Consider the following 24,988-nt stretch of genomic DNA (forward strand, 5'->3'; position numbering starts at 1 on the left):
ATCACTGGAAAGAGAGGCCCATTGGACACGCAAACTTTATATGCCCCAGTACAGGGGAACGCCAGGGCCAAAAAGGGGGAGTGGGTGGGTAGGGGAGTGGGGGTGGGTGGGTATGGGGGACTTTTGGTATAGCACTGGAAATGTAAATGAGCTAAATACCTAATTAAAAATTAAAAAAAAAAAAAACCTTATAGTCTGAAAAAAAAAGAAAATATCTAATAAAAAATTAAAAGAAAAAAAAAAAAAGAAAGTACAGGTTCTAACAGGTTTTTTTCATGATGTGTTTGTGTATATGTGTGTGTGCGTGCATATGTATGTGTGAACACGTATATGTATTTTCTGTATGCATGTGTGTTTAGTGTGTGTGTGTGTGTGTGTGTGTGTGTGTGTTTAGTTGTATGTGTGTATATGTGCATGAATGAGCCCAGATACCTCGGTTGTGTCTCATCCTTTGTCTCTCTGCACCTTACATATTGATTTTTTGTTATTGTTTCTGTTTTAATTAATTAATTAGTTAATTAGCCAATTAATTAATTAAATTTCTGAGACATGGCTTCTCTGTATAGCCATGGTTGTCCAGGAACTCACTTTGTAGACCAGGCTTGCCTCAAATTCAGAAATCTGCCTGCCTCTGCCTCCCGAGTGCTGGGATTAAAGGCATGCACCACCATGCCCAGCTAATTTATTTATATATATATATATTTTATTTTAGCTTATGACTTGTTTTAGTGTCTATCTGTCCTGAACGAATATTTATATTTTCTGTTAACAGCTGGTGTCCCTGGACACCAACCGAAATCATTAGATAGATATAGTCATTCCTGTAAGATAACATGGAAGTATTGGAAACTGAACTAAGAACCTCTGTAAAAGAAGCAAGTACTCTTAATAACTAAGCTACTGTACAACTCCCACATTAACTCTTGAGTCTGAATCTCTCACTAAACTTGGAGATTATCTATTCTGGAATTTCTATCTGGGCCAGCGAGCCCTTGGGCTCCTCCTCTATATATATCCCCTGTGATCGGGCATATAAATACAGATCACAAGATTAAATGCTTTCACCTGTGGGTAGAGATTTAAATGCAGGCTGCCATCCATCTATATAAGGACTTTCCTACATATTTCTTTAAGCACTTCTCAGCCAGGTTTACTGCCACTCTTTACCCATTTCAAACCTTATAATTATTAACAATTTATTGTTTTGTGCCCCTGATTTCTGTAACACCATGAGTTTCATTTTTGAAGCCCTCTGTTCCTCTTCAGTGTTCTGCTCTGCAAAGGTTTGTTCATATGACCTACCATTTAAAACATGTTCCTTGCTGTTTTTTTTTATTTTAATTGGTTTTTATAAAATAATGCATATCAATAATTGTGACTAATTTTCATGATACTAAATATTCTCTATTCATACTAACTCTTAGCACTGCTTACATTCTTTTAGAAATTAGCTTTTGATGTTAGATTAAAGCAAAATATAATAGTTTTTTTTTCAAAAAAATAGTTGAGAATATATGGGCAAAAATACATGTGTGAAATTCAGGATTCTGGATAATATTTAAATAGATGAATATGTTGCATAAAGAAAATACCCAGCAAGTTGTTTTTTGTGCTTTACAAGATTAAAAAACATAAAATGAAATTAATAATAAACAAGATAAAGCTCATGACTGAGCAACTATTTCTCAGAATGTTTTTTTGCATAAACTATAAAAAAGAATTAAGCTGAACAACGCACTCATCGCTGTTCCCTGATTATGGATGCAATATTACCAGCTGCCTAAATGTAGTGTAAATATAGTGTATCCATCTTACTTCACTAGAACAATATTATTAAGATTATCATTGACAAAAGCTATAAAGTATTATCAAGGTGCATTTGTAGATAAAGGTGCTAAATAAAACAAGGCTGTGACCCAAGTGTTATCCCCAAGATTCATACAGTAAGAGGAGTGAGTCTAATCCTTCGGGCTATGTTTGCCTTCCATGTGTCCAATATGGTACGTATGTTTGTGGACATATATGAAAATAATTGTACACACAAATAAACAAATACATACATGAAACTCAAAATATACAGTGAGAAATTTTCATTTGTTAAGTGACAAAGTACATGAAAAACATAATGCAAAAAGAATTAATTCAGAGAGCATTCTATCTGTTGGAGAATATGGATCCTAGCATTTTATGGGACAGTAATAACTAAAGGAATTATAGCTTAAGGAGTTAATAATAGCTTTTTAAACTAAATAAAAATATAATTTGAATTAACATTTACTGTTTTAATGTTACTTCAACTTTTGTTACCTGTTGTTAATAATGAAATTATATTTGATTGTAATATGCAGTTCTATTGTTTAGTCTAATGGAGTATGCAATACTTTATTTTTCATGTTCACTAAGTGTTTAGAAAATCTAACATTCTGAAAATAACTAAAAATATAATTCACTTAAAGCATTGCTTAGTACTGTGTTGTCACTGTTTTGTGTTTGTTTAAAATTAAACTAGGATTCTGGACAGATGGGTCAATAGCTCTTGCAAAGTTGCAAATTTCATTTTCCAGAAAAGTTTCAGGAGATTCAGTTTTTGCCCTCTGTTGGTCAATGATGGCACCTGCATACAAATAAATACATACATACATACATACATACATACATACATACATAAGTAGATAAATAAATAAATAAATAAATGTTTAAAAATAACTTGCACTTATGGTGAGCAAGTTCAGATGTAGTTTGAAAAATTGGGCAAAAAGGAAACCTTTCTTCTGCTATAAGCTTCCATGTGATATTGAGAAAACATATTGATTCTACCCTATGTAGGTTCAAAGTTATGGGACTTAATCCAAATTACTGACTTTATGAGATTCAGAAGCACCAGGTAAATAAACCTCTGGGGATGCTTGTGACGTCCTTTCAAAACTATATTAACTAATGCAGAAATACCCATTCTAAACACTGACACAGAATGGGTTTTTGCATAAACTATAAAAAAGAATTAAGCTGAACAACAGCATTCATCTCTGTTCCCTGATTATGGATACAATGTTACCAGCTGCCTAAAGTTCCTGCTGCCATGCCTTCCACACCATAATAGACTGTCCCCTCAAAAACAACAGCAAATCAAACCAAAACAAACAAAACCAAACAACCACTGTGAGTCAAAATAAACTTTCCTTCCTTAAGTCATTTTTGTCAATTATTTTGTCATAACAATGAGAAAAGTCACTGATAGCAATCACATAAAGTATTTTAAACTTTTTCTATCCGCACACCGAAAGACTTCAGAAAAATTATGTTGTCTTGTTATGGAATAGTAACTTTGACTCATCACTTTGACTTTGTTTTCTGAAGCACTGCAGAGGATCTTAATTGTCACATACTTGTTATGTTGCATACAAGTCAGGGTAGACTTGACAAACCTTTATAAAGGTCAGAATCACCAAATATTAAGTTATTCCTGTCTCTGACTCAGGCCTCAGTAAGATGAAAGTCACAAAATAAGCTTGTCTCCCTTACAGAAGTCCGTTTCCTGTAAACAAGGCTCTTCTCTTCTTTGAGAATACAAGGAGACCTTGTTGTCCTAAAAGACCCTTCACTTTTGTGAACTGAAGGAGGGAAGAAGGAGAATTGAGAGGGGGAGTGGTAGAAGAAGAAATAGGTATAGGAGAAGGAGGGAGAGTTGGAAATAAAAAGTAGAAGAGAATATAGAGGAGGAATAGGGAGTAAAACAAGGGTGGGTATATGAATCCTCTTTATATCTACTCTCTACATAATTGGATTCTTCTTCCATTCCTGCTTCCAAAACCTATGCCTCTTCAAACTGAGAACACACATTACTCCGAAACCTCTGTCTATACATTTGAATACACTTATTCCTACCAAATCATTCCCTTACAGTCCAATGGACTCTCCTCATATATGCACCAATTAGTCCTCTATTGATACTTGAAAAAGACTATTCACTTTTCAATGTTATTGTTCCTGGCCTGTTTATCTTCACTGATACATCAATCTGAAGTCCAGTCAGATGTATCTCCTGAGTTCTGGGCACTGTTTCCTTAGCCTATTGTCTTCTCACCTTAATGTACTCTGGGGCACAATTCCCTGAAATGCTACAGAAATTCTGTAAAGATCCTTATGTAGGACAGCAAATGAAACGAAGGTTTGATTTCTGTGAATATGTCAGAACTACATGCCTTTGTACCTTGTTCTGAAAATATATTTTTAAAATTTCTTTCCCCTAAAAAGTGATGTGTTAGTCCATCTCAGCAAGAAATATAGTACTCCACAGATGTTATTCTGAAATATATAGATGTATATGTGGTTGTCCACAAATTTTTATCTTTAATTTAGTTATTACTGTTTTTATAGGAGGAGATATATGACACTAAAGGATCTGAAAATCATGGAGCTGTCTGATAAGACAAGATCTGTGTGTTTTCAAATCTTCTTAAGAATCAAACAGGAGATATGATAATAGAATAACTCTGATATGAATATTTGGCATACATATTACACATTGCAATGACATAAGAAGAACATTCTTAGTTAAAGTAAAGCATTGGAGGGCTGGAAGAGTCTAACTGGGAAAAATTTCCTGAGACTTCACAGTTCTTCATGAAAAATGACAGCAGAGAGAATGTGACAGAGGATGATTTTAAACAAGGATGATGGTAGAAAAGTTTAGTGTAAAGAACCGATGGTGGTGAGAGAAGATGATCCTGAGAACAGAACCTGGTAAGAGCAGACAGTAGAGAGAAGAAGATGATGAGAGAGGGTGAATGACATAGGATTGATAGTGATATAGGGGAGTATGATAAGTAATAAATGGTGGAGAAGAGAGACATTATTCATGACAGAAAGTAATGCTGAGGATGAAGAAAAGATGTGGTATGTATCTAATGGTACCGCTGTTTTTCTGCATCCTCCATTTTCTTCCTTAAAGTGTCCAAATACTGCTGTGCACACTAAGCTGGAAGGATGAAGTGGAGTCTGTAACAGTTCAGGTCTGCAGTATTCCATTTTGTCCAGTTTGGAGTTTGGGATGTAGGGAGGCACTTCTCTAAAGATCTCAATGTTACAGCTGTTTGAAATGCAGTTCTTCTCTGATTATCATCATTGAAATAGTACTCTTAGATAATCTTACCTTGTGCACATAGACTTTATTTAGGGTCAACCAGGGATTTATATGGACCTTGGAAAATGTGAAGGCATATTTTCAGGATAGCTGAAAATCATTGGCTAGAGTTTAAAGTACCTCGTGAATCCCTCATTCACAGGACAAGCATTCTTGGGATCCCAGTCACTTGTTCGATGTGTTCTTATCAGGATTAGAAGAAGATAAATGTCTAAGTCTGTCCTGTCAATGACTACTCAACTTTCCCCAGGTAGGGTGTGTGGGTGTGTTGGCTCCCCAGATAAAGCCAGAGAAGGGGAAGCTCTGAGCTCTGCTGGTACTGATGATACTGCTGATAAAAGGAGCCCCTCTGTTTTTCACCAAGTTCACAGAAACTATCTAGCTATTGTAGACATCAATCATCAATATCATGGTTTCTATACAAAGAGAGGATGATTGTCAGAGATTATGATGGAGAGAGAAAGTGACATAACATAATATTGAGAGAGCATGATGCTGAAGGAGAGTGATGAGAACAAGATGTTGATTCAGTATGTTGGGTACAGAGTGATATATGAGAGGATTATGAATAGAGAAAGGCTGATTGTGACAATAAATAGCAAAGACAGAGGATGAATGTGATGGTGAGATAGGGTGATGGTCAGAAAGAGTTGGGATGAGGGAAAAGTTGAAGGTAAGAGGGGATCATGCTGGAGTCTGTGTGGTGGTGTCTGTTTTTACTACTTTAAATTAGACTATAGCCATTCATAGTATAACATAAACAAACATAGGTTTTCAAATTTTATTTTAAACTTGGAATTTTTCCTTTGAATTTCAGCTTAATAACTTTTCATGTTTGCACAATTGGCTTTTAAAGAAGTGCATCTATACCAAACAGCAAATTCTAGGTGCAGTTTTTCCCATTGCCACACAAAATCTTACGGAACTGATCAGAGGTGAGGCAGTTATGACTAAGTATCACAAAAGACAATTACAACACAATTGTGAAGTGATGCATGATCTTGATAAGTCACTTAATGTCTTAGTCAATGTTCTATCGCTGTGAAGAGACACCATGACCACAGCAACTCTTAATTGGGGCTTGCTTATAGTTTCAGATAATTAGTCATCACCATCTTAGCAAGAAGCATGGTGCAATGAAAGTAGATATGACGCTGGAGGATTAGTTTAAGAGTTCTACATCCTGATCCACAGGCAGACGACAGGGAAAGAGACTGGCACCCAAAGTCCAACCCAAGAAACACATTTCATCCAAAAAAAAAAAAAAAAAAAAAAAAACCACACCTACTTCAAAAAAAAAAAAATGTGCTACTTCCCAAGCAATAAAACCTATGAGCCCATGGGCACTATTCTTATTCTAACCAACACATTAGTGAATTCAAGATCTAAAATAATCAAAAGCAGCAAAATTAAGATAGGCCAAGAAGCAGCAAGTACCTGAATGGTACCTGTTAAAGAGTATGTGGTGATATAAGGAAACCTCCTCAAAAATTTTTGTGAAGGTAACGAAAAATACAGGTGAGACCTGCCAAATTTTCTCTCCTGTAAAGATAGATTAAAGGAGTATAAGCCAGGATTCAGCTGCATGTGCAGTTGATGGGCAACAGTGTTACCTAGGACGATGCAATGACCCTGCATTGGAGCAGGAACAAGCAAACGTTTGTGTAGATAAAGCAGTGATGTGGAGAGCAGATTGTAGGACCATCAGAAGCTGCTTCATTACCTCTTCCTGAGTAGTAGCTTAAAGTATTTGCAATAAAGATAAAATTTCTCACTCCCCTGTGTGTCTTATAATAAGGATAATAAAGCCTTAATGGTCATGGTGCTGTGCTTATTTACTGTGCAGTGTTTATGAGTTTAACACCTATATTTCCTCTTCATTGTCTTTCATGCTGAAATTGACCTCTTTCTACTCCTCAGAGGTTACTCCATAATAATAAATGTTGTATCCAATTTTTTTTTCTGATTTGTCTGATCTGTCTGTCAGCAAATGCATAACTGTAAAACAAAATAACATTTGTATTAGGAATTTACTGGTTTATAATTTTATGTATGTGTGTTTGAGTGTGTGGTTGTGTACATGTGAAGGTCATAGCTTTACACAAGGTATTTTGCAAAATAAAGCTACAAATTACTTTTTAATGTATGACCTTTTACTGAGCCTGGGCCTCACTTGTTCAGAGACTGGATAAATAAAAAATCTCAGGGATACTCCTGTCATTACTTCTTCCTACACTGTGATGGAAACTGTACTCTGAAATGTCTGGATTTTTTACATGAGTGCTAGTGATTTTTCCTTAAATTCCTTTAAGTTCACAACAAGTACTTCACAGTTAGCCACAGTCCAAATTATGAGTTTACATTTAAACATAAAAGACAATGATCAGAAGATATCATCTTCTCTTTCTGGGTTTCACCAATAAAAGAATCTAAGAAATGTTAATAAATTTAGACTATTCTGTCTTCTAATACATGACAATCCACAGTGATTGTTATTCCAGCTACACACAAATAATACAACCCAGAGGCTGTTTCCTTACAATCTAGAACCATAAACAATTTAAAAAAACATCTTCATTCAAGTGTCTTTATAGACTTCCCAGCCACAACTGATATTTATTTTCAGAAATGAAGTTGTTGAGTTTACATATTATGAGTATAATTAAACAAATGTTTCAGAGAATGGCCCACTCCATTTACACAAATCCCCCACCCCCACCCCCCAGTGAACTTCTGGTCACACTCCCTGATTCTTTCTCATTCTCACTCACCTGATTATAATAATGTGCCATCATTTTGAATTAGTGTACATTTATCACTAGTGGAGAGAGAGAGAGAGAGAGAGAGAGAGAGAGAGAGAGAGAGAGAGAGAGAGGGAGAGAGAGAGAGAGAGAGAAGCAGAGAGACAGGCAGAGAAAAAGAAGAATGGGGAGAATGGCAGCTCAAAACCATTTGTAACTCTAGATCCAGGGACTCTATTGCCATGACCTGTCCTCCAAAGTAACTGCACACTTGTGCTTCATAGGTACTCATGCATGTAAAATGCTCATATACATAATGTTTTCTAAAAATCGTTTTAAAAATATATTTTTAAAAAGAAATAAATACAAAAAGAAAAGGAGAGAAGAAAGAAATATGAGAACTATTTACATATGAGTTGATTATTTGCATTTCTAGTTTTTAGAACTTCTACTTGGGTGTTTTCTTATCAATGAGGTTTTTGTTTGATTGGTTGGTTTTTTAGATATATATAGGCTCATTGCACATTTTTTTCTGAACCTTATAATTCTTGAGTGTCATTCAATACTGATGTGGGTATATTTCTTCCTTGACAGTTGTTTGTTAGATTGCTTTCTTGAAATGCAAACACATGCACTCAAATACTTCTTGCCTGGAATGCCCTCCAAAAAAGGCCCATGTTACCTTGGTGATTTCTTTCCTCTATTTTATTGTATTTTAAGTGACAGGTAATAAAAAGACACAACCTCAGTGGAATGCATGTGTATATGTTGCTTTTTTTGTGTTCCAAGAGCTTGGATTTTTAGTTAGTTAGAAATGTAGTCAAGTTGACAACCTAGAATAGCAATCATAGTAGGTTTCTGTTGGAGGTGACATCACGTACTATATTAAAAATGATTTTGTAGCAAGCTAGAGAAATACCTTTTCCAGAAGGACAGAATTCAGGTCCCAGAAGGCAGCTCACTATAGCAAGTAACTTCAGCTCCAGGGAATCTGGCACCCTATTTGGTTTCTTTAGATATTTTCACACATGTGCATGTACACAAAAACACACACAAACACTTACAAATAATAACTAGTTTTTTTTATTAAGAATGGAAACATATTTTGCTGTTTATCTAAGTTGTCCTCCTGAGAAGAAAATAATTCAAATTAAAATCCACATGGATCTGTGATTTTTTGTTGTGACACCTATTATAATATTCAGAGAACTTTCATTTTGTCAGTCCTTAACCAGCTCTTTTTATCTTGATAGCCTTTCTATTTTGTCTTGGGACACCAATTTTCTCTAACCTTTCACCATCTGCAGATGACACCTCATAATGACAAATTGGCACACTATGACTTACATTCTGTATTCTATCAGTCTAAAGTGAATAAGTAACTCCCCCTATTTTACTTTTACATCTCTTATATCTGAGCTCAATCATATATTTAAGGCACTATATTCATGGTGGTTACATATTAAGTCAGTATTTTATTTGATACCTTATATATAGGTGATATAAGGAAAGTGCTATTAATGTTTAAAGGAAAAGAATAGATATGAGACAATGCTGGAGAATCTGAGAAACTATTTAGAGGAGATTACAGAAACAATTCAAGTACCCATGAATATGTAATGATGATATGCAACTTCTTCCTTGATTGAAAATTCATTCTGAACCAAATGTAAGGATATATATATATAGAGAGAGAGAGTGTTTCTCTGAATAGCCCTGGATGTCCTGGAACTCACTTTGTAGACCAGGCTGGCCTCGAACTCAGAAATCTGCCTGCTTCTGCCTCCCAGGTGCTGGGATTAAAGGAATGTGCCAACATGCCCGGCTTGTAAGGATATTTTTAAAAGATGAAATGGAAGCTTTATAATTGAGAGCCTTAGAATTCATGTTCCAGGAATGTTGCATGTGTGTGCATTTAGCAGTCTTCCCATTACTTTGTAATCTCCCACAGCAGAGACTGCTTATAATCACCTTCGTCCTTGCTGTGTTTACAACGAAGCATTCACTTAGTTGTTTATTTTTACATTTTCCCTATCATCTTGATGTTCAGTTATACTTCTTGAATTACAAAAGTGTGATAGGAGCTGAGTTAGAAGGTTATGAAAGCTCTGAGTGTAAAATGCTTGCTATGTAAGCATGAGAATTTGTTTTCAGAGTACTACAATCCACATAATAAAAACCAGAAATTGTTAGGCAGAAAAAGTCATATCCCATGAGCTCACTGGCCAGCTAAGATTAGCTGAATATGGGATCGTTACATTTAGTTACAACTCTGTGACAAAATAAATGAATAAATAAATAAATAAATAAATAAATAAATAAATAAGGTAAAATATACACTGTAGAAGATATGTCGTACTGACTTCTATTATTCATATTCTTGTATACAGTTCAGCTTACTTCCACACAAATGTGCATTCATGTACACAGCACACACAAAAAATAAAGAAGATATGAATGAAAGGAAGGAAGGAGGGATAGAAGAACTGAAAGAAGAAGGAAGGGAGAAAAAGGGAAAAGAAATGAAATAAAGAGTCTGAAGTACATGTTTATATCTTAGCCTAGTTACAAGTTCTGGAGCAAGCTAAATTCTGAGGTGACCTGTCAGGCAACATTTGTTTGACTCTCAAACTCTCTCCTGAAGAGATTTTATTTTAGGAATTTAAGTCATTTATACTGGAATTTCACTGACAAAAAAGAGTATCTCCATTACTAATGTATTCCTTTAAAAATAATATTAATATTGGGTTATTATTAGCATCATTATAATTTTTATCCTAAGAGGATGGTGGGCACCCTGTGCTGATATCCAAGCTTCTCATATTGTACTCATATTGTATGTGATATAGGCTGAGTTCCTTGCTTCTCTCCTATCATCCACACGCAAGGACAGCAGCCATCTGCCCTATCTTCTTCTCAGACAAATAAAGTATTTGGCTATGTCCTTTGTGATGGATTTTCTTCATCCTTTAACAGTAGAATAAAAGCAATATACATTGAAAAAGTGAATGAATGCTTTGCAGGGGTTCTTCTCCCATGTAGTTTTGTGTTAATATGCATTATGTAAAGCAAGCATACCCAATCTTACTTCATTCCTGTCCATCTTTAACTTGTTACAGAATTAGTAGGATTTACCAACATGAAGAACCAGTCAAAAGTCATCCTAGAATTCACTACTATTACTAAAATCAATTTGTTTAAAGGTTACTAATATGGACTCTCTTTGCAAATAATTCACCATTCAAGCATAAAGACTTGTCTCAGATCCCCAGAACCACCACAAAAAGCAAAGCATTGTGACACACATCTATATTCCCAACACTGGGGAAGCTGAGCTATCAGGATCCTTGCAGTTCCTCTGCTAGCCTTGCAAAATTAGTTAGTTCCAAGTTCAGGGTGAGATCATTTATCAGAAATTAAAGAAGAGAGTGATTGATTAAAACTGAGATGCCAATCTTTGCTTTAACCGTACACACACACACACACACACACATACACACTAATAAAAAATTACTTCATATTCATTCTTTTGTTTTCAGCAGTTTGATATATCAAAAGCTAAATGCTTTACCTTTTTAGGATCAGCATATATTAAAGTAATATCAGCACCTTAGTATTATCTGCCTAGATGTATTACAGAATGATAAAAGAAAGCTGGGGTTTACTGTTTAATTTTCCTTAATTTTGTACAGGATAACTTCCTGTAGAGGAATAAATCGTGTTACTAGTTACAGTTTCATTTACAAGGGAAAAGAAGCCAATCAAATTCAGATGTGTTTTAATAATCGAGGTAGGTGTGGGTCTAAGTACTTAGTATTCCTTGTCATTTTCATGCTGATATGGAAGTAAGCACAAATGTGATTGTAGACTGTTAAATATTATTAAGCCTTGCAAGCATAAAATTAGCTCTACAGTACATGCCTTTTTTCTTAGTTACTGTGAGTGATCTTAAAGGCAGAAGATACAAGGGTTTTGTGAAAACCCATCCATCTTGAGATGTCAACTGTCAAATATGGCTACTTCATAGCAATGCTTAACAAAAGGAGGACAGTAGCTGCATGCCCACATATAAGGAAGTGGAACACTCACTCCTTGCATTAAACACATACTGATCTAGCTTTACTTAAGGTTTGAGGGGAGCCTTAGGAAGCTTAGCAAAGTTTGTAGAACAAGGTCAATGTGTTTTAAATACTTCAAAATATATATGAATTTGTAGGATGACTCATTGTAGGTACTGACTGTCTTTCAATATTAAAAATCATAAAACAACCCTCTGTAACATTATTAAATATCTTTCTTTTTAACTAATTTCAGAAGATGAAAAAGAAAGTGATTTCTACCAATCTAGTCATTTTAGAGGTAGAGAAACTGAATATGACTGAATCTGAGGTCAAGTTGAAAATGTTCATAAAAAGTTTCAAGATTTCTTTTAAAGCGTTGAAAATACACAATAGGCTGAGAAAATAACTAATGTATTTTCTCACAAACCTACTATGTTTTCCCTGGAATGGAGGCTGCTTGGGAAATCTTACAGTAACTGTTCAATATGGCTCACAAGTTAAGATGGCAGATTGAGTTCCATAGAAGTGAACTTGGGAACATTTTTTATGGGATTTAGATGGTGCCCTTTGTTTGCACCTGTTCCAGTGACAGTCGACATTTTAAGTGTGTGATCTCTTCACATGCTAACCCAGATATTTACCAGGGTCTGAGCTCTCATGCTAATGAGTCAAATACTTTACTAACTGAGCATCCTTTCAAGCCCTGTAAAAGTGGATTTTCCTACTTGCTCCATATAGTTAAGATGCCTTTCCATAGGTGCTGCTTTGTTCAACCTTATGGAAAGGCACATTGGTCTCGCCATTTCTTTGGTTTTCCTTTTGTTTTATACATTTTATATCACCTTAACACATATTTTGTGTCTGGTTGTCTGTTTCAAATGAATTAAGCTACTAGACACAGCTGAAAGTTATGATAGTCTAGAAGAAAATTTCTACTCCTGCATGGTAAGGAGTATGAAAATAAGTGTGATCTATCTGGTTGGGAAGAAAATTGCTCAGTGGTAATTGGAGATGCAGAGCTGTGATGCAGGGATATGGCTAACCATACGACACAAAGTTGTTTCTTCTTTACAGGGTCAAATTCAACACTTATCTCTCAATGATCATTTATATGGCATGCCAATTGTAAGCATGCCTGCAGAAGGGCACAAGTCATGAATGAATGCCTTTTTTCTTCTCTTTACAAAAGGCAGTTTAATTCTACTTTAAATAAAAACAAAACTGTGGATGGGTATGTAGCTCAATTTTGAGAATGTTTGCTTAGCATACATGAAGCCCTGGGCTTTATGTACAGCATCCAATAAAAATCAGCATAATAGTTTGCTTGTGTAATGCCAGCAATCTGAAGTAGATTCTGCATTGAGTTTAAGATTATTGCATTCTCCTTAATATACAATGAGATTCAGCGCATATTGGCTACATGAGGCCATGATCATTAACTATTTTATACATAATTTTATGTGTTTTATGTATATGTGAATATATGTTCAAGTACAAATATATGTAGATGCATAAGGTTAGATTAGTTCAACAAGGAGCATCAGTTTTGATGCTTTTATCCAGCACTGCTATACCCAGCCCCCCCCTTTTTAACACACAATCTAGGGATAGATATCAAATCTTCATACTTGAAAGGCTAGCCCTTTTTTCCCGTGACCTTTTGCTCCAGAGTAACTAGTATTTTAAAGCCTACAGATATCTAGAAAAGTGGCCCTCAATCTTCCTAATCCTGTGATATTTTAATAGTGTACCATGTTGTACTGACCCCCAAACCATAAAATTATTTTTGATGCAATTTTATAACTATAATTTTTCTATTATTGTGAATTATAATAAAATTACTGTGTTTTCTGATGGTCTTTGGTGACCTCTTGAACGGGTCATTTGACCCTCAAAGGGGTTGTGACTCATTGTTTGAAAACCACTCATCTGAGTAGACACCCTTGATAGGCTTTCTGTTTGCAGTATAGTAACAGGCTGCTCTTGTCTATATAAAGACCATCTACTATCTTTTTCTTCTTTAGACAGTGACTGGAGCTTCATTCATGCTTCAAAATATGAGGCACTTCCATGGCTGTCAGGGGAACACATTTTCCAATGTGATTTTTGAGAAACATTATGCCTTTCTCTATCGTACCTTATTAGGGTACAGAGAAGGGGGCTATCTATGATCAATAATAGGGAAAACACATGAATACATACAGAATTTATTCTGCTGAGCACACAGAATCACAAATAGAAAGCAAATATTAATAAAAGATAGTCAAGCATGTTAAATGTGCAGAGATAATGGTAAGAAACTTGTTTTGTTCTACACAAGCCCAAGGAGAACATCAGCACAGGACAAGTTGTGGATCATCTATTATTCTTATGATAAATAAATAAATAAATAAGATATGAAATACATTATGCTTCTACATCTCAAAACAAACAAACCAAACAAAACCAAACCAAACCAAACAAAACAAAACAAAACAAAACAAAAAAACCCTGAAAACCCTGCCGATGCCTATGTTTATGTTCAACAAGTTTTGAACAGGTTCACACTTATGGTAATATAGTTTAAAGTTTAAACACAATAATTTCTTTATGTCAGGGTATTTATACATTAGATATTGTTAAACATTAACAAGGGTAGAGAAAGTAAAACAATGAATTCCTTCAGACACAGCAATGATTCATGAGTGCTTCATTACTTTTGGCAATACAAAGCTATTAAACCCATTGTGTGTGTATATATATATTAGAGAATATTGTAAGAGTCAAATTTAAGGACAGAGATATGAAATGGAAACTTAAGGGTTCTTTGGAAATTCAGTGGATGGTGTTTTGCTGGGGAAAACTTGTGAAGGAAAATTCCATTAAAGTAGAAACAGGTATGAAAGACTAAGGCTGACATGGGAAGGAACATTTCACTGAAGCAGACACAGGAAATAGGATGTTCTGATAAAGTGAGCATGTGAAAGGACACCTGATGAAAGATTATTTGCTAATGGCATGCATGTATTTTTCTGCCTTACAATGCATAGTTGAGCTGCATTTGTCAGGATGCCACACAGAGAAATGCCAAAAAGCTTCTGTTGGTGTATTGCAGTTTGTTGATGATTCCAAGGACTTGAGCTAATTGGAAGTATGCTGAAGCAAGACCTGTGCTGAGGCAAGATACATGCTGAGTCAAGACCTGTGCTGAGGCAAGGCACAAGAAGGATGTGTGATGTTTGGAGGAAATAAGTAGTAATCCACAGAATGACAGAGAGGGCTTGGCTTGCTGTTACAGCTAGCCGTGCAATACTCTTGGGTCTTGAATCTTTGCCTATCTTCACTTCCCTGAGAAAGGTAGAGCTGAGAACTTCTCCTACTGTCCCTCCAGCTGACTCAATCTGAGGTTGAGTCCTGGCTGACTCCTCTAGGTTGTGTTATGGTTGTTGCTAACCCAACTCTACTGAACTGTTGGTGTTTCTGTGAAATGTTTGACAGTAGATCAAGCTGCCTGCTATCCTGTGAACTGAACCACTGATTTCCAGACAACACATATAGGAGTTGTTCCAAAGAACTTTTCTACACAGGTCTACTTCTGCCATATCAGGTTTATTTTTCACACTACCTCTCATGGGCAGTGCATTACAAGAAAGAGTAAAAACATTTAAGAATCATCACTAAATATAACATCTGAAAAAATTAAAGTTACAGAGATATCATGAGGGTAGAAAAGCAAACATTGTTATACAAATAAACATAGTAGCACATAATAATTTATTAAAAAGATGAATACCAAAATGGATTACTTTTCAAGAGTTAAAAGCATAATTAGATCATAAGGTTGGTTTGATCTGTAACAAGAACATAAAACATGCAGAAACCTAAGTTAAAGGACAAAGAAGATATAAAAGTCATATTAGTGTTGTGGGGATTAGAAAACAATAAGATGCTGGGTGTTGTGTTCATTTCTCATCGTTCCCTTCTTATCACTGACAAAACATGATTGTCAGCAATAGTCTCAGTATTCTAGCATAAGCTGATGTTCTCATTACATATGAGAATGATATTGTTGTATATTTTATGCCATGTGCTCTTTCTCGTACCAGTAAAGGTTTTTGTCAGTTTATTCAAGTGTTCCACATCATATTTTATTATTATATTAATGTATTGTATGTGTGTGTACATATATGGTATTTGCATGTCAGAATACACACATGTCATGGCACATATGTGGATGTCAGACGACAACTTCAGATGTCACCCTTACTTTTCACCTTGTTTTGAGACATGTCTCTCTTGTTCCCTGCTATGAATATTAGGTTTATTGACCCAGCCAGTGGCTCCCATCTTACCAAGAGCACTGTGATTACAGACAACTACCACAACATTTACTAGAATATGGGAACCTATTTCATGTCCTCATGCCTATATAGTAAGTGTACTATACAATAAGTTGTCTTTATAGTCCATGTGTTTCATATAATCCAAAGATTAGGATGTTGACACTATTTCCATAGCACAGAAGATGACATTGTACAACTTATACCAGGTCCATGAGATTCTGATCCCTGAGAGCAATCTTCAGTAGACACTTTCTCTATCCTACTCTCATGAAAGATATTATTTACTTTGACTGATTTCATTTTAACTACAAAGTAACTGACCACTCAGATGTCAAGTGATATACACAATATAGCATCCCAATCTCTGAGTCAATATTAAAGTAAGGTCAATGAATTGAAAGCCTCTGGCCCTGCTTATGAAGTTTGTGATCAGTTTTTGCCTGAGTTTAACTTAGTGATAAAAAGAGAATGAGATAAGAATGTAAAACTATTGGAACTTAGAGTTTGTGTCTGCATGCCTATAAATGTGTGCATCTGGAAGAGAGAGAGAGAGAGAGAGAGAGAGACAGAGAGAGACAGAGAGAGAGAGGTAGGTCAGAGGAGGTAATTGTATGTGGAGGTATGAAACCACACATATTAACAATGAATGTAGAATCCAAAGGTCAATGCATCATGTGTTTTTTAATCACTCTCATTTTTGGAGGCAGAGGCTCTCAATTGTTTGGAGTTCAGCAGGAATGATGGATTTGATGGCCAAAGAGCCCAAAGGACTTTTCTATCTTTACATTCTTAGTGTTGGAATTTATTTCAAAACTGTATCACCATACCCAACTTTAAATGTTCTTATTAATTACTCTGGATTTTTAAATTTTGTGGTTGTGATTGTTGGTATAGGTATGTACCTATGAATGCAGTTTCCCAACCAGGCCAGAATCATCAAACAAGGCTGGAGATGGAATTACCAGTAGTTTTGATATATATCTGGCTTAGTCTTTGGGAACTGAATATGGCAAACCCAGTTTTTTGAAGTGATGATTCTATTCAGATCATGTACAAGGCAAGAACTTTAATAACTGAGCAACCTCCCAGCCATAAGAAATCATACTTTCCCATAAGGATGAGAAAATTTTGCTAAACTTCTGTCTCAAAGTGCCCCATCTCATAAATTATATACATTCCCATTATTATATAAAAAGTACATTATATTATGTAAAATTATATATTCATTGTACATAATACATGAAGTTATACTCAGATTACATACACTATAAATTCAAAATATCATAAAGTAAAATGTTATTAATATATTTGATCCACCAGGCATCATAGCTGAACACAAACAATGTAAAGTGTTGGAGCCTATTAGCATTGCTAGACAAGTAATTGTGACTGTTGTTACTCCTGCCAGGAAGATGAAATATAATTGCACCCACAGAATGTCAGGTACAAGAAGAATCAAACTCAATACCTGGGGAGATGAATCAGTGGATAAACTATTTACCTTGCTAGTGTGAGAAATAAAATTTGGTTCTGTAGAATAATGGGCTGGGCCCTCTCATATCAATTATCAAGCAATAAAATTCCTAACAGACATATGTCCAGGCAAATCTGATGAAGACAGTCCTCTAATTAAGGTTCCCCTTTTCCCAAGTGATGTTTAAGTTGTGCCAAGTTGGCAGAAAAATCCCAAACATCCCAGGTTTTTACTATATATATATACTGGTCTGAGACCATCAGACAGTTGAAAACTCGCAAAGAGATTCACTGCTAAGTTATGAAGGCTCTATGGATTTACCTGGGTAGATGAGTACATATTTATGTATTGTGTAGGAGTTTTCTTGGAGATTAAAGCAGACCTATCAGAATTATACCAGACGTCACAACAGAGGCCATAAAACCGGAAGATCCTGGGCAGATGTCATACAGACCTTAAGCGAACAAAAATAGTAGGCTACTATACCCAGCAAAACTCTCAATTACCATAGATGGAGAAACCTATGTATTCCATGACAAAACCAAATTTACAAAATATCTTTCCTCAAATCCAGCCCTAAAAATGACAGTAGATGGAAAGGTCTAACACAAGAAGAGAAACTACACCTCAGAAAAATTAAGAAAGTAATCTTCTTTCAACAACCCCAAAAGAAGATAGCCACACAAACACAAAATAACATCATAGATAACAGGAACCAGCAATCACTTTTACTTAATATCTTTTAACCTCAATGGACTCAATCCCCCAATAAAAAGACATAGAATAACAGACTGTATATGTAAACAGGACCTAGCCTTTTGCTGCATTCAGGAAACACACCTCAATGACAAAGACAAACACTACATCAGAGTAAAAGGCTGGAAAACAATTTTCTAAGCAAATGGTACCAAGAAACAAGCCACAGTAGCCATTCTAATATTGAATAAAATCAATTTTCAACCAAAAATTATCAAAAAAACTTCATATACATCAAAGTAAAAATCTACCAAGATGAACTCTCAAAGAAAAAAATATGAATGCATCCCTGTGTTTTGCATGTTGGAAACCAGCTGTGGTTCCAAGTCCTCTATTTTATCCCTCAAGGTGTTCAGTTGCAGTATACCAGGCTGAAAAATTCAGAATAGTGCAGAATAGGTGGTATATGCCCAATCCTGTACCACCAGGGAGTGAAGAAGGGGGCTATGCTGCAGATTTGGGTGTTACAGCTCTTTTAGATGAAAGCCTTCTCTGATGATCTGCAGTGAACCAAATGGTGCATATTTTCCTGTTGACCTTGCACTCTTTTTATTATACTTACCAGAATGATATATAAACTATAGCTATAATGTACAGGAATAAAACTTTGAGGAATAAAAAAAAATAAATTTTTTAATCTAGATTAAATATAGAAATTTTGAACATAAGTAGAGGTGTTGTCTCTCATATAAATTGATTTAACATGAAAGGAAAAACTTATAAATTTAATTTATCCAAAACAAAATGAGATATCTGATGATATGAGATCTCCCTGCAAGGATGTGTGGTCTTAAGTCAGATAGGCATGCATACTCTCAGCAGGGATGAAGAACAGTAGTCTCCAGAGATTTATAGATGCCAGAAGATCCAAACAGCCAGAGCCACTGTAAGGAGAATGGGTAATGCTAGGATTACTGAAATGCTTGCTGGATTGAGATTATAACAAAAGCAAAACAAAGCAAAAACAGTATGGAACAATCACAGAAACTGATGGAAAAGTAAGGCAGAGTACAGCATGCTTATAGCAATGATTGTGGATTTTCAATAAAGGTACCAAATATAAGGAGAAGATGCCATTTTCCACAAAGGTGCTGGGAAAATTGGATATCCAAATATATAAGAATGAAATTAAATCTATTGTTCTTTCCCTGTACAAAAATCTGTATTAAATGGGTCAAATAAATTTTTGCAAAACCCATGGCATTGAAATTCCTGGAGGAAAGTTTTAAAAACAACTCAAAATATCAAGTATCTGGAATTTCTGAAAAGAACTGCAAAAGTTCAAGAAATAATAGCAAGAATACACAAATGGAACAGTACAGAAACCATTCAGCAGTGTAAAGAGAAAACATAAGAACTGGAAAGAGTTTTACCAAATATATACTATACTGAGGTATACTGTTTAGGATATAAAAAAATGAAACATGAACTCTGAAAATAACAGGTCAATTAATGTACAAGGGAGAAAACAAAAATAAATAGAAATGTCATGTAAATAAACTTAAAATTATACAGCATATTTAGCCCCTAGCTGACCTAGTGATGACCTGGAAATATAGTCTTTACTGCTCACTCGCTCAGGTATTAAATGTATCTTTAGGATACTGCTAGTGATGGAATAATAACTCCTATCCTCAGTCAATGCATGTTTATACCACTACTTCCAGACTTACTACTGAAATGCCTCCTAATCTTAATGGCTTCCAAATTCACACAGTAAATTTGGCCCTAATGCCTAGTAGATAATCACATTAAATGGCCACTTAAACTTTTACAACTCTCTCCAGCGACCTGGAGAAATGGAAGTTTTCTAATGTTCAGGCTTTTCTCTACTTTCACTGCAAACAACTGCATTCCTTGGTACAGCTAGTTTGCTTCATTCTCCCCAATCTTTCAACTATAAAAACTCTCTCCAGATTTTGTTACTGACTTAACTGCCAGCTGCCAGCCATTCACTCCAGTGCGCTGTCTTAAACTTGTTCTTCCTCAGAAATAAATATATTGAACCATGTAAGTAACAATGACTACACACTAGGACAATACATCCTTTCCTACTTGGAAGATTGTCAGCTAATTGCACATAATTATTTTTCACTCCATCTTAAAATGTGGCAAACAATTTAATATATTTAATTTACTTTTTGATGTAATAGAGAGAAATTCATTATTTTTACTTTTTTTATTTTATTTAATACTATCATTGTCATAATTATTGTCATTTTTATTATCATTACCATCATAATATCATCATCATCACTCATAGTAGTAAATAGTAGTAGTAGTTTGAGATATATTCTTATTACACAGCCATGGTTGGGCTGGACGTTAATCTAATCTTCCTACCTTTGCCTCAAGTCCAGGGATTAAAACATTATACATTTCCAGCTTAGAAAGATAATATAAATTTGAATTCGAGAAACTCACATATGATCTCTGAGTCAAAATAATGGCATTATAACTCTACACATAAACCCTTTTCTCCTAGTATAAAAATATCCTTTTGATGCTCTTTAATTATTAATAGACATTAAATGAAGAAAATGGTAAAAGAAAAAAATGCTTTTGAAATAATGGGCTTAGCTGTAGAGCTAACCTTGGGATGGAAGTGTGATTCCGTGAAGAAAACACTGGTGGTGCAAGCGTGAAGACCTGAGTACCATTCTGATCTGCCCCAGCTCTAAGCCATCTGACGTGGAAGAACAGATCCCTGCAGGTACAAGTAACTGAGACTTGCTGTGTATAGGCCTCAGACTCAGACCACACAAATAGGACCTGCAGGGCAGCAGAGGCTACATGTGGTGACAGGGAGAGACCTCCTCACATGCACGTGCCCAGTCTGTAGTCAAAACTTGAGTTCACATTTCCAGAGTCCACATAATTATGGGTGTGATTGATTATTCTATTTGTAATTCTTGCAGGGCTATGAGAGAATCCCAAGGAGCTCATGTGTTAGTTCTTCTGGGAAATAAGGAGAGCTTGTCTAATATGGAGGTATGGGAATGCACAACATATTGTCATTTGACCTTCACATGTGTGTTTACTGGACACACCTGCCCATACACCAGCACCACACACACACACACACACAAACACACACACACACACACACACACACACACACACACACACACCCCTTATTCTAATTATTATTTTAATATCATCCTAAAAGAAATAACATAATATTCCTGGGATGTAGCTATAGCATTCAGAGTTTGGGGGTAGGAAAGAAAACACCATTTTTTAAAAAAGATTTATTTACTTATTTAGCTGTACTCAGATACTCCAGAAGAGGGCATCAGATTTCGTTATGGATGGTTTGTGAGCCACCTTGTGGTTGCTGGGATTTGAACTCGGGACCTTCGGGAGAGCAGTTGGCACTCTTAACCACTGAGCCTTCTCGCCAGCCCAGAAAACACCATTTGAAAGACAGCTTTTGAAGACAGTTCATTATTTTCTTTCAGAAAACTCTTCTCATTATTCCTTCCAAGTCTGCTCTCCTAGCCCCACTCTTGGTGTGACTGATGTCAGTACACCTCACTCAGTTTTCTCTTATGTTCTTCTGTTTTCTCATCATATTTCATTTACACGGAGGATTAAATGGTGTAGCCTTGAGATGCTTGCTCTTTAGACATTGCTGAATTTGCTAACATTTCTTCTGTACAGCATCTCCTGCCTTTTTTTTAAAAAAAAAAATTTCTTCCAGTACTTTCTTTCTTCTTCATTGTTTCCTTTCTCTTCTTCCTTTTTGTCTTCTTCCTTCCCTCCCTCTCTCTCTTACTTCATTTTTTTTTCAACTTTGTGAGTACTTAACAATTTTTGGTTTACATGCCTTCACTTTTTCTTTTCATGTCTTATATTGCAACCTGATGAACAAACAGAGCTATTGTGAGCTTCACAACTGAATCCTCAGCCATAGAAAAATTGCTTATTACTTACTGGATGAATGGTAAATGTTAAATTAATGCTTTTAGAAAAAAATTAAACTGATTAGCAGATGATTCATATCAAAGAGTTTGAAAATTAGAAAGAAAGAATTATGCCCTATATGTGGAGCCACAAGTCTTAGTATCATCGCTGAGAAGATAAGCAGACCTGTGAGTTCAAGATTAAGCAATATGGCAAGATGCTGTCTCAATAGACAGGAAATGTTGGGAGAAGACTAAATTTGTAAAAGTGCTATAAGATCGAGAATCGACAAATGGGACCTCATAAAATTGCGAAGCTTCTGTAAGGCAAAAGACACTGTCAATAAGATAAAAAAGCCACCAACATATCGTGAAAGGATCTTTACCAATCCTAAATCTGATAGGGGACTAATATCCAATATATATTAAGAACTCATTAAGATAGACTCCAGAAACCCAAATAACCCCATTAAAAAATGGGGCACAGTGCTAAACAAAGAATTCTCAACTGAGGAATATCGAATGGCTGAGAAGCACCTGAAAAAATGTTCAACATCCTTAATCATCAGGGAAAGCAAATCAAAACAACTCTAAGATTCGACCTCACACCAGTCAGAATGGCTAAGATCAAAAATTCATGTGACAGTAGATGTTGGAGAGGATGTGGAGAAAGAGGAACACTCTTCCATTGCTGATGGGATTGCAAGCTGGTACAACCACTCTGGAAATCAGTCTGGCAGTTCTTCAGAAAATTGGACATAATACTACCAGAGGATCCAGCAATACCTCTCCTGGGCATATATCCAGAAGATGTTCCAACTGGTAATAGGAACAGATGCTCCACTATGTTCATAGCAGCCTATTTATAATAGCCAGAAGCTGAAAAGAACCCAGATGCCCCTCAGCAGAGGAATGGATACAGAAATGTGGTACATTTATACAATGGAGTACTACTCAACTATTAAAAACAATGAATTTATGAAATTCCTAGGCAAATGGATGGATCTGGAAGCTATCATCCTGAGTGAGGTAACCCAATCACTAAAGAGCTAACATGATATGCACTCACTGATAGGTGGATTTTATCCTGGAAACTTAGAATACCCAAGATACAACTTGCAAAACACATGCAACTCAAGAAGAAGGAAGAGCAAAGTGTGGACAATTCATCCCTTTTTAGAAATGGGAACAAAACACCAATTGAAAGAGTTACAGTAACAAAGTTTGGAGCTGAGACGAAAGGATGGACCATCTAGACACTGCCCCACCTAGGGGCCCAACCCATAATCATAAGTAGCTTTAGGGTATACTTAGGCAAAATAGAATAACTTACAATGACAATATTTGACTTAGCCAGCAGTGTGAACAGAAGTAAAATCAATTAATGAAAACCCGTGATAATAGCTGATGAATACATATCTTGAAGAGTTATAGAGAAAATGTGATGTTGTTTGAAAATGATCATATAATGCTATTTGTGCTTGTATATGTTCTATAGTTATGATTTAGAAGAACACAGTATGTGATATAAAACAGACATAAGTGATGAATGAGACAAAGACCAATCAAAAGAATTAGTTTCTTGGATATGATATACTAGAGATAGTGAGATATAGATATATATATATATCATGAATGGGGACTCATGACATAATATTCAAGTAAAGGTCAGTGGCTGACATCCATGTGCGTATTGGGGGCTGGAGTGTAAATTCAGGTCCTCAGACTTGGCAGCAGTCTTCTTTATGGAGCCACTTTATTGATCATGGTCCATCTTTAACAATAAATACCTGTGTATGAAAGTAATTAGGTCTCTCTGTAAGGAACTTCATAATCCCTGTTGATTGTGCTCAGTGGACAGACACTTTAAACACACTCTAGATAAGAGAATCCTTTCCTTCCCATATCTCCATGATGTCTATGTCTTTCTTTTCTATTTACTGTTTTCAATACTGAAATGCATACCATTTGAGATAATCTAAAGGAGAGGCAGAACCAAGCACCACTGTTGAACTGCCTTATTCCAGGTCAAATCATCCCACGTCGCCAGGCCAGTGCTTCTCTCCTGCAGCCTCCTCAAGATGAGTAAACTTTGGGAAAGAACATTGCCCTCCATGTTCCATCTTCAGTTCTTCCAGGAACCTGAGCCCCGTGTTGGCTACCTTCACTTTTCATCACATCTGTTCTTGAAGATCTTGGTGTCCACAAACAAAGGTGTTTTTCTAACCCTGGAGCTGTAGCTGCTGTTTGTCTTATAAATCACAGAGAGAATTTAAAAGGCTTCAAGTAAAAGGAGAAAAATTGCATCTTAAAGTATATGAATGGTTTCTGAGCCAGAGCTAATAGACTATGTCCTCCTTCACCTTTGACTCACACAATTATTGTTCATTACATACCATTAAAAAAAAAACTCAAATGTTTTTTAGGCAATGGGATGAATGAACGTTTCTTTAAAAAGTAATCAATATCAATGAAATCAGCAAATAATCCCACTGGAGGAACATTCTCTACAAGTGAGATGTTATCTGACTTCCACATCTGCTTTGTAACTTAGGCTGTGTAGAACTTTGGTAAAATAGTGTATAA

Source organism: Mus musculus, chromosome 1 (assembly GCF_000001635.26).
Source record: "Mus musculus strain C57BL/6J chromosome 1, GRCm38.p6 C57BL/6J".
In the NCBI taxonomy this organism is placed as follows: Eukaryota; Metazoa; Chordata; class Mammalia; order Rodentia; family Muridae; genus Mus; species Mus musculus.